Raw genomic sequence first — 14,085 nt, forward strand, 5'->3', positions numbered from 1 at the left:
ATTATATATATATATATATATATATATATATATATATATATATATATATATATATATTTCTATGGCTAAATAACACCATGTGTTATTTAGCCATAGAAAGAATGATATATTATGTCATTTGCAGGAAAATGGGTGGAACTTGAAAGCATTTTGTTAAGTATGTCAAACTCAAAAAGTCAAGAGTCATATATTTTATCTCATCTGTGTAAGCTAGAGGAAAAAATGGGGCAAGTTGGTAAGATATCATGAAAATGGAAGGGAGACCAGTAGAGAGAGGAAGACCATGGGAGGGAAGAAGGAGAGGGAAAGAAAATAGACCAAATTATATTGTTGTGTTGTGTGCATGTACAAATATATAACAACTAATTCCACCACTGTATATACTTACAATGCACCAATAAAAATGAAAAAAAATTTTAAAAGATGAAATACAAATGGTCAATAAATATATGAGAAAAACAAGCCAGAATTAGACAGGCAATCAGTATAGATAGGTAAATCAGTCCGGTCAGATCAAGAAGGCCAATTTTGAGGGAGCCTGGGAAGTTGGAGACTGTCCCTTGAAGGATTGAAATGTTAATGCCTTCAGAGCCCTTTCAAGAACCTGCCAATGCTCCAACCTGTTGCTAAGGTAATCTGTCCCAGGAATTGTCCCTCCTTACAGGGAGCTCTAAGGTTGTAAATTAATGTGTTCCTGGGCTACTCCATTCTGCCCTTCCCCTTCAGCCCACCTGTTTTTCACCTTTTGGCCATCCCACCAAACATTCCTGGGCCTAGTCACTTTTGCAGGAAGGAGAGAGATTGGGGAAAGAGAGCAGGGGAACAAAGGAAGCCTAGGATATATAAAAAGGCAGAATACCTTGCTTCTTGGGGTACCAGGATACCAGCTATGGCTCCCTTCTCCCTCCTGGGAGAAATCTATGTTACCCCTTTTTAAGTAAACCCTGATTTATATGCTTGCCTTGGCATGCTTCTCTAATGTTCAAATTATCATGTGAGGGAGCAAAACTAGTCACCAATAACGGGTGGTATCAAAATGTTCAACATCTCTAAAAGCTAGAGAAATGCAAATTCAAACTACACTGAAATTTCATCTCACTCCAGTCAGAATGGCAAATCAAGAGTATAAGTAACAATAAATATTATCGAGGATGTGGAGAAAAGGGTATGCTCATCCATTGTTGGTGGGACTGCAAATTGTAAAACCACTCTGGAAAGCACAATGGAGGTCCCCCCCCAAAAAAAATAGGAATGGAATCACTATGTGACCTACTTATACTACCCCAAAATTTTGAGTAAGAAAAAAATATTCAGGCTAGTTTTGTTGTCTGCACCTTGAACTGCCAAAGTTTCAGCATGGTACATGATAAGTGCTTAATTAAGATTGAGAAGGCAATAAATTATAAAGTTCAATAATATCCATGATTTTAAATATCCACTAGGGACTTTTGACCATATGCCCCTCAGAAAAGGAGGAACAACTATATTTAATGGTTTTTGTGTATGTGTGTTTTTGACCTGGGTTAAAGTTTAACTATATGTATAGTTAAAATTATATATACAAAATATCTATATACATTTATATATACATTTTATATATACTATATTAAAATGTATACATACAAAATGTTTAAATACATTTATGTAGACATTTTGTATCCTATATATTAGATAAATATGCATATATAATATATTAATTATAATTAATAATTAATAATATATTTAATGCATTATTAATATATATTAAATATGTACACCACATGCATACATATACAAAACTGTTAGTTTACAAGTAAGAGATGAGAGACACAAACAGTTTCAATAATTTGCGTCTCAACTAAATCAAATACCAGCTCAAATATATGAATACCTTTGGTAATCTGTCAAACTGGGACAGAGTGCATTTGTCTGAGACATTAGAATACTCTTGAGAGAACATTTATACTAAGAGAAGAGAGTAAAGCAAACAATGTATGCCTAGTAGCAAAGCCTTAGTCAGGAGAGTCAGGGGACATTCAGAGTTTAACATAGTATTTAAGCTCAAACTTCCAATTCACTTCCCCATGAAGAATAGTTGATCCTTTGAAAACCTTCAGGTGCTTGCCAAGCCAGGCCTAGTAGCATAAACTTGTAAACTCTGCAGCTTGGGAGGCTGACGCAGAGAATTGCAAGTTCAAAGTCAATCTTAGCAACTTAGTGAGGCCCTAAATAACTTAAGGAGATCCTAATCAAAATTAAAAATTGAAAGGGCTGAGGATGTAACTTAATAGTTAAGCATTGGGTTAAATACCCAGTACCAAAAAAAAAAAAAAAACCCTAAGGTACTGGTCCAAGATGACACTGAAGGTAACATACACAAGCCAGTAGAGCTGGTATGTTTAAAAACTCAAATAGTGACAACTCCAATACTCCAGTCTTTTTCAGTTTTCTCCTGATGTGAAAGAAATATCCATTTCCATTACAGCCACTCTGATATGATATTTTTACCTTCCATCTAATAGATTGTCAAGAATATTTAGTGAGTAATAAATGCATTAATGACTTATGCTTCTCTGAGTTGCTAGCACTAATGAATTCAGACCACATTACTCTTAGATAGGTTTTAGTTCTTATGTGACATGTACCTCAACAAAAATCTCTCTTAAACACAACAGTATAGCTGGGCACAGTGATGCACACCAGTAATCCCAGAGGCTGAGGATCACAAGTTTGAGGTTAGCCTTAGGCACTTAATAGAAAGTAAAAAGGGATGGGGATGTAACTCAGGGATAGAGCATCCCTGTGTTCAATCCCCAGTACTATAAATAAATAAATACACAAAAGTATAAACACAATGCACCCTTGTGGCTTCTTGCTCTTCATATGTTTTTGCTCACTCTTATTTTTCTTTCTATAGAATCTAGCTTATATTCCAAGTGCACTATCATGCATATTTTCAAAATAGTTAATGTTTGTTTATTCTAGTTTCCCTCATGCTTGTGTTTCTTTTAGAATCGTAAGGAGACATGCTATATATGTGTGATGGACAGAATTAACAATAAGCTACAAATAAAAAACAAAGACTTCTTTCACAAGCTTTTTTTTTATTTTCACATATTACATCATACACACTGAAGCTTTGATACCCTTCAGGATAAAAACAACACTCAAACAGAGAGAAAAGTGTCAGCTTCTATACGGTTCACAAATTGACCTTATCAAAATAGGATCTTCAAAAAACACAAATGTTTGTGGATACTGACAGTAGCAATGGTGTTACCTAAAAGGAAGCCATGACAGGGAGGCCTGACAGTAGACAGCTTAGTGGGAGGGGACAGAAACCACCAGAGTGAACTCAACTATGAACACTTATGGGAGAAACAGCTGTTATTAGAGGCTGCTGGAGCACTGAAGATAGACAAAGGTTAATCAGAGATAATTTTTGTTCACATGTGAAACATTCCCAGAGTGCATCTAGAATTCAGTGGAATGGGGATTCTTCTGAGGGTATTGGAAATCTTGCAGTAGAAATGGGAATTAACAAGGACTATCAATTTGCAATGGTTACAGAGGAATATTCAAGACACTAACTGAGATATATTAACATTAAATCCTTTGTTCCTATTATAAATCCTATTAGTAGTGATAAAACAGAACATTTTCAATTCTCTATATGTTTCAATTTCATTGCTATTCTTTATAATCATTCTTTCTAATATATACTTATCCTTCTTGTGATAAAAACATATTACTATATATAGAGAAGTAAAAAATGTTCTCACTGAAAGGGATATAGGATATCATCTCAGGTCATCCCCTCATATTGCAAGGAGGTTTTATAAACTAAGTATGTTTTTCAAATCATCCATCTGGTGGTCAAACAAGATTTACTGAGAAAGTCATACTGTCCAGGAATTTGGGTTTCTTATGACCTGACTTGCAGCCTTTGAAATACTGAACCTTTTTAGAATAACTCCTCTTGGCATGAGAAATCAGTTTGAGAATCTAGATTTTAAATAGAACAGAATCACTAAAATAAGTTATTTTTAAAATGTTACAAAATAAATGATAAAGTAAATCTAAATCTGCATCCCTCTATGGAGAATTACAGAGAAAATGTTTGAGAATCAATTCAATGATTCCTGAACTTCATTACTTATTTTAAAAATATGAAACATGTGAGACAGATTAGGGATAAAAAGCTAAGGTGTTTATTAGGAGGGTTGTCATACCATGTTTCCTTTGCTGGGGATGAGTGTCAATACATACTTTGCCTCAAGCCTTGTGAAGGGGTTTGTCAAAGACCTTGTAATGTGTTTGTCCCAATTAGATGCAAAGAAGACAAAAGCCAGATTTAAGTCTGAAGAAGATGAAGTATGTCCTGAAGCAGTGGGCTAGAGGTGACTGTTTTAGGACCATGCTGAACTTCCTGAATTTCTTTGGTCCAGAGATGCACAACTGCAAAGGAACAAGTGAATCTAGATCCATACACATTTTCTTCAAAAGTATCATTATAGATAGTGAGAGAAAGCCAGCACTTTGAACCTGGGTGGAGCTGAATACCAATGAATCACAGTCTTGAGATTGACCCCAGAAATGTGGGACAGAAAACATTGACAAAAGGTCAAAAAGTTCCTGTCAGTGGGAACTCACCCAGAGTTCTCCAAAGGAAACTGGAAAACTAGCAGCAAAGTCAATGTGAATAATGTAGTTTCAGGGTAGGAAGTTTACTAGCATTCTTCTGAAACAGCTCTCTGGAATAAGAACCACCAAGTCTCTATCCACTTACCATATCTATTTGACTAGAACTGAAATGCCAGCTGCAGAATGAGTGAAGGGGTGAGTAAGAAGAAAGAGCAATGCTATCAAATGAAGCAATCCAGGGAAATAGTGGCAAAATATGTAAACACAGTTTTCATTAGAAAAGATATACAGATTTTTTTCTCTCGCTCTAATATATTATGATTCTGGTGTCATTTCCAAGAGATTTTGGCCTAATCCAAGGTAACAAAGATTTCTTTTCATGTTTTCTTCTAGAAGTTCTATGATTTCATAATATACTCTTAGGACTATAACTAATTTTGAGTAAATATATTGTAAATACAAAATATGGATTAACATATTTCTAATTTGCTGGAGTTATTTAGAGATGTAATACATAGTTCCAAACAGGATATTCTGGTTATCTTTCTGTTGATTGCTAGTTTAATTTCATTGTGATTAGAGTGCGTAGTTTGTATGTAACAAATCTGTTTTAAATTTATTGTGACTGGTTTTATGTCCCACAGCATACTCTATTTTAGAAAATATTAATTGTGAACTCTTAAATAAAATGTATTCTTCCACTGATGGGTTGAATATTCTATGTGTCAATTGGGCCAAATATGCTAACAATGTACTCAAGTCTTATGTATACTTAATGATTTTCTGTCATTTTTTTTCTATCAGATATCAAGCAAATATGATGAAGTATTTAAGTGTAGCTATTATTTTTTGCCTATTTCTCCTTGAAGTCATACCAATTATAGCTTCATGTTTTTTGAAACTGTTCTTAGGTACATAAACTTTTAGATTGTTATATTCTCTTGATGAACTGTCTATTAGATCATTGTATATTAGTTCTTATCAACCTTTTCAATATTCTTTGCTTTGAAATCTACTTTGTCTAATATTGATGTTTCATGTTTTTATTTTATTTTATTTTTATGTACAAAATTTTTTAATTTTTTTAAAAAAATGTTTTTACAATAGTCCCTTCACACTTAGGAGATATATGCCCATATAATTGATTATTTTATTGCCTTTTTAATGTTTAATATTTACCTATAAAGTTTAATAGAGTATAGCTAATTTTTTTATTTTTTTTAATTCTTTCTTTTTTATTTCTTACATACATGACAATAGTGGAATGCATTACAATCATAATTATCCATTCACAACACAATTTTTCATAACTCTGTAAATAAAGTATGTTCACACCAAATTATGCCATTATACATGAGCTCTCATTATTATTATATTATTTTGCATTACAATTCTTAATACATCTTTATACCACAATTTATCATATCTCTGATTTTATATAAGGTATGTTGACACAAAATTCATATCTTCATACACGTATTTTGTATAATGATGATGATCTCCTTCCACCATCCATCCATTTCCCTCCCACCCCTATTCCCTATGTAGAGGTAATTTCCTCCCTTGCCCTCCCTCCCAACCCCATTTTGAGTCACCTCCCTTATATCAGAGAAGACATTCAGCATTTGTTTTTTTGGGACTGACTAACTTCACTTAGCATAATCTTCTCTAATGCCATCCATTTCCCTGCAAATGCCATTAGACAGGCGAAAGAATTAAAGGAATAACTATAGGAAAAGAAGAATTAAATAGCACTATTTGCTGATGATATGTTTAATGTTTTTAAAATTAACACAATATACCATGTTCCTTTTTTTTAAATTTGTGCAATTGGTGTTTTTTAGTAAAATAGCATTTCATAGGATCTTGACATTTTTACCTAATCTGATAATCTCATTTAATATACATTCAGTGTCATTAAAGATATGGTTTGCTTTAAATTTGTTATTATGCTATTTGTTTTTAATTTGTTCTTTTGGTTCTTTTTTTCACAATTTGGTCTTCTTACATGTTCTTTTGGATTAAGAATTTTTAGAATTCCATTTAAAGTTTTTCATTGGCTTGTTAGCTCTAACTCTGCATTACATTATGCTAGTGATAGCTTAAGCAATTATACTATGCACCTGTAACTTACCACACTCTACTTTCAAGTAATAGCATAGGCTTTTATATATAGTAAAAGAAACATACAGCACATTTCCATTTTTCCCCTTTCAGTCCCTAAGTAATGTTGCCATATGGTTTTATACTCACACACATAAAATTATGAACAATATAAAAGTTGTTTTTGCTTTAAATAGTCACATACCTTTAAGGAGATTTTGATTATAATACGTAGCTTTGAATTAATCTTTTTGGCAGCCTTCATTTTAGTATAGGATGTTTGTTTTATTGTGTGTGTGGTTCTGTGGCTGAGGATTGAACCCAGGAACTCACATTCACACATGCTAAGCAAGTGCTTCACCCCTGAGCTACAACCCAGTCCAAAAGTTTTATCTGATAAAATTTTCTTCCTCTTTGAATAAATTATTTTGATATTTCTTGTAGTATAAATCTACATTTGAAGAATTGTTTTAAAATTAATGTATATATTATATATAAATTTATATATATATATATATATATATATATATATATATATATATATATATATANTATATATATATATATATATATATATGCTTTATTTCATCTATGTTTTAAAAAATATGTTTTCTGAATAAAAATGTCCAGGATAAGAAACTATTTTCCAGTAATTTAAAGATGCTGCTGGGCTGCCTTTTTGATTTCTTCTTATGTCTGATTGGAAGTCTGAAGACATTTATCATTTTTCTCTAGTATATAATGTTCTGCTAAAGATAAAATAACTTTCATCTTTTTTTTCCTTGCATGTATTGTGTCTCTTTCCTCTGACTTTAAAATAATTTTTCTTAATTTTTAAGTTTTTAAATTTTATTATACTAAATATTACTATCTTTGTTTTATTTTGTTTTGGCACAGGATATTTGACCCAGTTCTACCAATGAGCTACAACCACAGCCTTTTTTATTTATTATGTAATTTTATTTTAAGTCTCAAACTGAGGCTGACCTTAAACTTGCAATCCTCCTAACTCAGCCTTCTGAGTCACAGAGATTACTGGCATGTGCCCGCACACCCAACTGTCACTGGGTTTAAATAATTTTAATATGATGTAATATGGTATAGTTTTCTTTATATTCTTTCTGCTTGAATATCTTGAACAATTTGGATTAGTATATTCATTATATTATTCATATTTGGAAGTATGTGTTTTTTTTCTAATTTTTTGGCCCTCCATATCAAACCCTTCACTTACTTTAAACAATCAATTTCATTTTAATAATATGAGAAATTATAGGTAATGTACTAATTGAATGTCCATTTGAAATATTGGTGCTCTTTAGTTTGGTTTGTTTTTTGTATTCATTGTCTTACTCTTGGCTAGCTTCTGCTTTGTTTTCAAGTTAACTAATCTTTTCTTCATCAGTGGCTAATCTGTTAATACAATCCAATATACTTTTTAAATTAAGGTATTGTAGTTTTCATATATAGAAGTTCATTTTGGATATATACATATCTTTCATTACTTTGCCTAAGTTTTTAAATATTTCACCCAGAATTTTAGACGTGAAAATATTTATAATGCTTTTAGAATATTGTTTTTATTTTTAACATTTGTGTCAATTCTGGTTCAATTCCAAATAAAAATTTTCTCCTTATTCTTGGCAGTATTTTTCCACTTCTATGACTCATGATATTTTACTTGATGCCAGACATTGTGCTTGTTCTTCTTAGATGTTGGACATTTTTGTATTATTCTAAACATTATTAAACTTTAAGAAGGACCCAATTGAATTACTTCAAGATACTTGGATATTTTCAGATCTCAGTTTTATTTTTTTGTAGAAAGGATGAGGATCAGGTATTCTAATTTGAATTTACTCATTATTAAGGACAAAACACTCTGAAAAACTTAGCTTAATGATATAACACACTGACTGTTGGCAACAAGTACTCTACCCTAAGTGAGTGAGTTTTCCTACTCCATGTAAGTAATATCATCTATTATTACACTTTATTTAGATAGGTCTTTCTCTGCTTTTCTGCAGATTGTGCGTTGCATTGTTCTTGACAGTCAGTGAAAAAAAAATGTAAATAAAACTCTGTAAAAGACTTCTAAGAACCTCATGTCAAATGTTTTTAAGTGTTTCATTAATATCTTTTAAAAAAAGTGTATCAGGTTCTTCCATGCTTAATTTTAAATCCTCAATTTTATTTTTAATGGCATGACAAATTATAGAAATACCTACAATATTGTGTCTGCTTAATTTGACTTAGGAGTTTGTATGGAAAGATATTTGAAAGGCATGACTTTGAGAAAGTCATGATTATTTTTATAGTGAATTCATGGAATAAGTATAATTCCAGAAATCATGAAGGAGAACCCAAAATATATAAAGTATAATTTAATATTCTAAAAGAATAGATATTTTACTTAGTAACAAAAAATATATAAATACATCCTGACATATTTTAAAAGTCAATAGAGTTTGAACTTTCATTAAAAATTAAAATAAATAACGAGTATATTTGATATTTTAATTACAGATGCTCCTTGACTTATAATATGTTTACATCCTGTTTAAAAAAACAGTTTAGGTTTAAAATAATGTAATTGTACTTAAAATTTCATAAATGTATTTAATATACCTAAATTACCAAATATCAGTTTGACCTAGCCTAATTTACCTTATCATACAGTTGAGCAACAACATATATTAAAAAGACTATTTTATAACTATTGAATATTTCATATAATTTAGTGAATGCTATACTGAAAGTAAAAAAACAGAGTAATTTATGAATAAGTTTTCACATCTTAGTAAAGTTAAAAATTTTAAGTTGAACCATCATAAGCTGGGTACCATTGATATATAGTGACTAAGTATGGCTCCTCCTATCATATAACTCAATTCAATGATGTGAAACATCTTTATATAAAGGTGACTTTACTAAATTAGCGCTATTAATCTCCAGCTTATTACTCTTCTACAAGGTTTGACAGCCATAGAAATAAAACTGTATAATAGAATTGTATTTGTTATTAATACAGAAATTGATGCTAAGATGTGATTGAAAGAAAATATTCTTAATACACTGCATTTTAAGACCTCAGAGAAATTCAGATGCATCCTTGAGTGGGCTTACAGGGGGTCCATTTCAGAAGAAGCAGTACTTCTCTTCAACTCTCCACTCTCACAATACTATTAGAATATAATCAACAAGGAGAAAGAGACCGTGTGAAGACAATGCAATGTCTTACAGGAATCACACATAAAACTAGACATGAGATGATAGAGTGGTGCCAAGCTGGAATTTTGTCCCCTACTCCCCTTGACTTTTTGATAAAATGAAACATGGAGCCTTGGATTTAAAGATTCCTGTCAGGTCTATTTGTAGAAGACCTTAATGTTTCTATCAAAGAATAGGAACATCAAAGAACGTCATTTGAGATGTAAGTCTGTAAGCTAACCCCATTTTAACTGGAAACCTATTGTCAAATCTTTTAATGGATGACTAATATCAAGTGGAGCTGTTTGGGAGGAAGCCCTCCATCAGTGAGGCCTCTGGCAATCACCACATTTTCACGCCATCTTTTCACACCACCTCCAACAGAAAGAAATGTGGCAGGCATGGAAATTTGCCATCCAGTTCTCCCTTCAAGGAAGAGATTGATTGACTGCATGGCCAATGGACATTAATATTTGCAAACAGTTTTCTTCTGTGAGTTTCAGATTCAGAAGGCCACCTTGTTTTAGTCAGCTTTTTCACTCCTGTGACCAAAAGACCTGATAATAAAAATTTTAGAGGAGGAAAAGTTTATTTTATCGTTCATTGTTTCAGACGATGAACAATAAATCTATTGCTCTGGAGAGAAGAAGCAGAACATCATAGCAGAATGGTATACCAGCAGAAAGCAGATGGGTACATGGCTCCAGGAAGGAGCGGGGTGGGGGAGGGAGAGAGAGAGAGAGAGAGAGAGCAAGCATACCCTCATTGACTCAGCTCCTCCAGCCACACCCTTCCTGCCTACAGTTACCCCACTCTGTTAATGTCAGGGGATTAATGTACTAATTAACTTCTACTCTCATACCCCAATCATTTCATCTCTAACCTTCCATGTATGTCTCAAATATGAGCTTTTAGGGGACACCTCATGTCTAAACCATAATACACCTTAGTAAAGGTCATGGAAGCATCCAATGACTGAGGTAGCCAAGAGAAAGAGGCCCAATTCAGAACATATTCAAAGTCCATTTTAGATTCAAAGCTTTGCATGGCATGTGCAGTAGCTGTTCCCAAGCTCAACTTCCCCTTGGTCCACTTAATTTGCCTTTCTAAGAGCTTTTACAGATAAGTATCCTGCAAGCTAAAATTATCTGACTTTACTTTTCAGAAACACAACTCAACTGCAAGCAGCTACAAATAGGAAAAGGACTCTTTGGGGTAGTTTAGTAAGTAATAAATGTGCCTTTTTATCCTTTTCTAGGGTGGTACCTGCTTGGACAAAATAATGGAGGGAGAAAATGTAACAGAACTTTCTTATGAGGTGAGGTAGGAAGTTTAAATACAACATGAGATGGAAATTGAAGAATGACTTCACTGAGTCTCACAGGCAGCAATGAGATATTTTTCTAAGATGGAAAACTAATTGAAATGCTGTGACTTCAGATTGATGTATCATCAGAATCAGAGCCTGAGGTAGAAAACAAGACATTTTGATACAATGTGGACACATGTTACTGCAAACATTTTAAAGGCTTTTCTTATTTATCTAATGTATAAGCAAATTAATTGTAACTCTTCTTTCAGGCAGGAATGGTGTGTGGGGTGGGGGAGTTGGGATGACTTGTGATTTATATATAAATCTCCCAGGTATACTTGGTCACAGGCCTGTAGGAAGAGCAAAAAGCTGTCAGTAAAAGCAAAACCAGGGACCTAATTATCTGTTTCTCCTAATAAAATATAATAAACATACCCATAGGTTAGAATACCTAAGTAGTTATTTATTAACACAGAGAGACACCCAAAGGTTACTACATAAAGGTGAAATAAATGCAGGAACTCTATGGTTATTGAGGTGAGGTTAAAGGGAGACATATTTCACATCCAGAGGGTTGAAATCAGAGAATAGAGCTATATCTGTGGCATGGATAAAAATGCAAATGAACACTGGACTAAATCCTGGGTGTAAGATAAATACCCTAGAAAATACAGATGTCAATTTGAACAGTAATTGTGATTAGTGCTGTTCAGTAATTGAAAAGAGATGGCAAAGACAGAATCTGAAATCTTCTACATTCAGACCCCCTGGCATGTTGCTATTTGACTCAATTAACTTAAATTACTGAAATATAACTGAATAAGTTATATCATGAGCTATGACTCATCTAAGCACATGCCATTTAGTAAGGAAATTCAGAGTTTTGTTAACTGTAAATTAAGAATTAATGGGCATCTGTACACAACATTTGATCCCAGGAACACAGCTTTCGATTTTCTTAAGGAAGACTAATGGTCTAAAATGGCATCTTGCCTTACTTGTTAAGCAACAGAATGGGAAGACAGGGACTGACTGTGAATTCTAATTTTGAATAATGATTCATCTTACATTAGGTGAGGCAATTAGCTTTCGTTTCCTTGGGTATAAAATGAAACAAATAATGTTCAATTACCTTCTGGGAATATTCTAATGAGAAACTAAAGATTCACATCTATAATTAACTTCAAAAATATAAATTTCTAGTTTATGTAAAAATAATGTTTCAAATTCATCAGTCACATGCAAAAGTATTTGCCAATTCTGTGCTACCTTGCTACCTCGTTGAGCTCATAACGTATAATAGTACAAATATGTATTATCTTTCTAGATAAAATAAGTATGAGAAAAAATTAAATTTCTTTATGGAATTCAAAGTTACAAAATTTAAAGCAGAAGAACATTGGCCAAAGCATAGAAAAGGTGATCAATAGAACCAAAGATTGCAGAATGAGATCCACATACTACAAGTCACTGAATTTTTAAAAATAATTACTCTACTGAAGTGAGGAAAAGATAGCTGTTTTAAAAGAATGATGGTGAACAATTAGGCATAATATGGGGAAAATGTGGTTAGACCAGACTCATAAGTGTAGACTAAAATCAGTTACGAATGGATGAATGGATTGTGGACCTAAATGGAATATTTAAAGCAATTAAGCTTTTTATTAAAAAAAAAAAATTGAAGAGCCTGGTGCAGTGACGCATGCTTGTAATTCCAGCAAATTGGGAGGCTGAGCAAGAGAATCGTGCGCTTAAAACCAGCCTCAGAAATTTAGTGAGGCCCTGAGCAGCTCAGAAACACCCTGTCTCAAAATTTAAAAAAAAAAAATTAAAAAGGGGTAGGGATGTCTCTCAATTTCTTAAGTGCTCCTGGGCCCCATTACCTCCACTCCCAGTGAAAAAAATTAAAAGAACATTTTCTTGATTTGGAGAGTAGTCAGAAATTTCTTACGTAGAATAAAATATATATATATTAACCTAAACAAAAATATTGATAAATTGGACTGTTACATAATTATGAAATTCCACCTGCCAAATAATTTCATTTGAAGTGAAAAATAAGCTACAGAATTAATGAAAATACTTGCAATCATATATCTGACTAAAGTTTCACAAACGGTAAATAAAAAGAACTCCTAAAATCATTCAAAAAGAAGAAAGAAAATACAAGAAAAAAAAATGGGCAACTTAGTTAAACATGGACTTCACACAGTACAGTTATCTAAAGGGCTGTTATACATCTAAAAACTACGCTCGACCACAGTTAAATAATTCCCACCAGATGGCTAAAATTAAGGAAAACTATTAAGAACCAAATCGTGTCTTCCAAAAATTCATATGTGATATCCTAACCCTCTGTACCTCAGAATGGGGTTGTATTTGGAGAGAGGATTTTCATAAAGGTAATTAAGGTTATGTTGGGTCATCAGACTGGGCCCTAATCCAATATGCATGGTGTCCATATGGAGAAGGAGATGAGAACACAGACAGTGCAGAGAGAAGACTCTGTGAAAACAAGAGAAGAGAAGATGGCTTTCTTCAAGACACCAAAAGAAGTTTCAGAAAAAAAAACAACCTGACAACACCTTGATCTTGAACTTCTAGCCACTGGAGCATTGAGAAAATCCACTTCAATTCTTTAAGCCACTCAAACTACTCCTTTGCTATGACAGCTCTGGCAATCTAATGCAAGGACAAGACCAAATGTTGGTGGGCAAAGTTGTGTGAAAAACTATATTCACACGTAGCTGAGGGAGTACGCAACCCTTCTGGAAAACATTTAGGAGTATTTACCAAAGCTCAAAATATATGCTATGATACAACTTCTTCACTCCTAC

This window comes from Marmota marmota, unplaced genomic scaffold (genome assembly GCF_001458135.2).
Source record: "Marmota marmota marmota unplaced genomic scaffold, marMar, whole genome shotgun sequence".
NCBI lineage: Eukaryota > Metazoa > Chordata > Mammalia > Rodentia > Sciuridae > Marmota > Marmota marmota.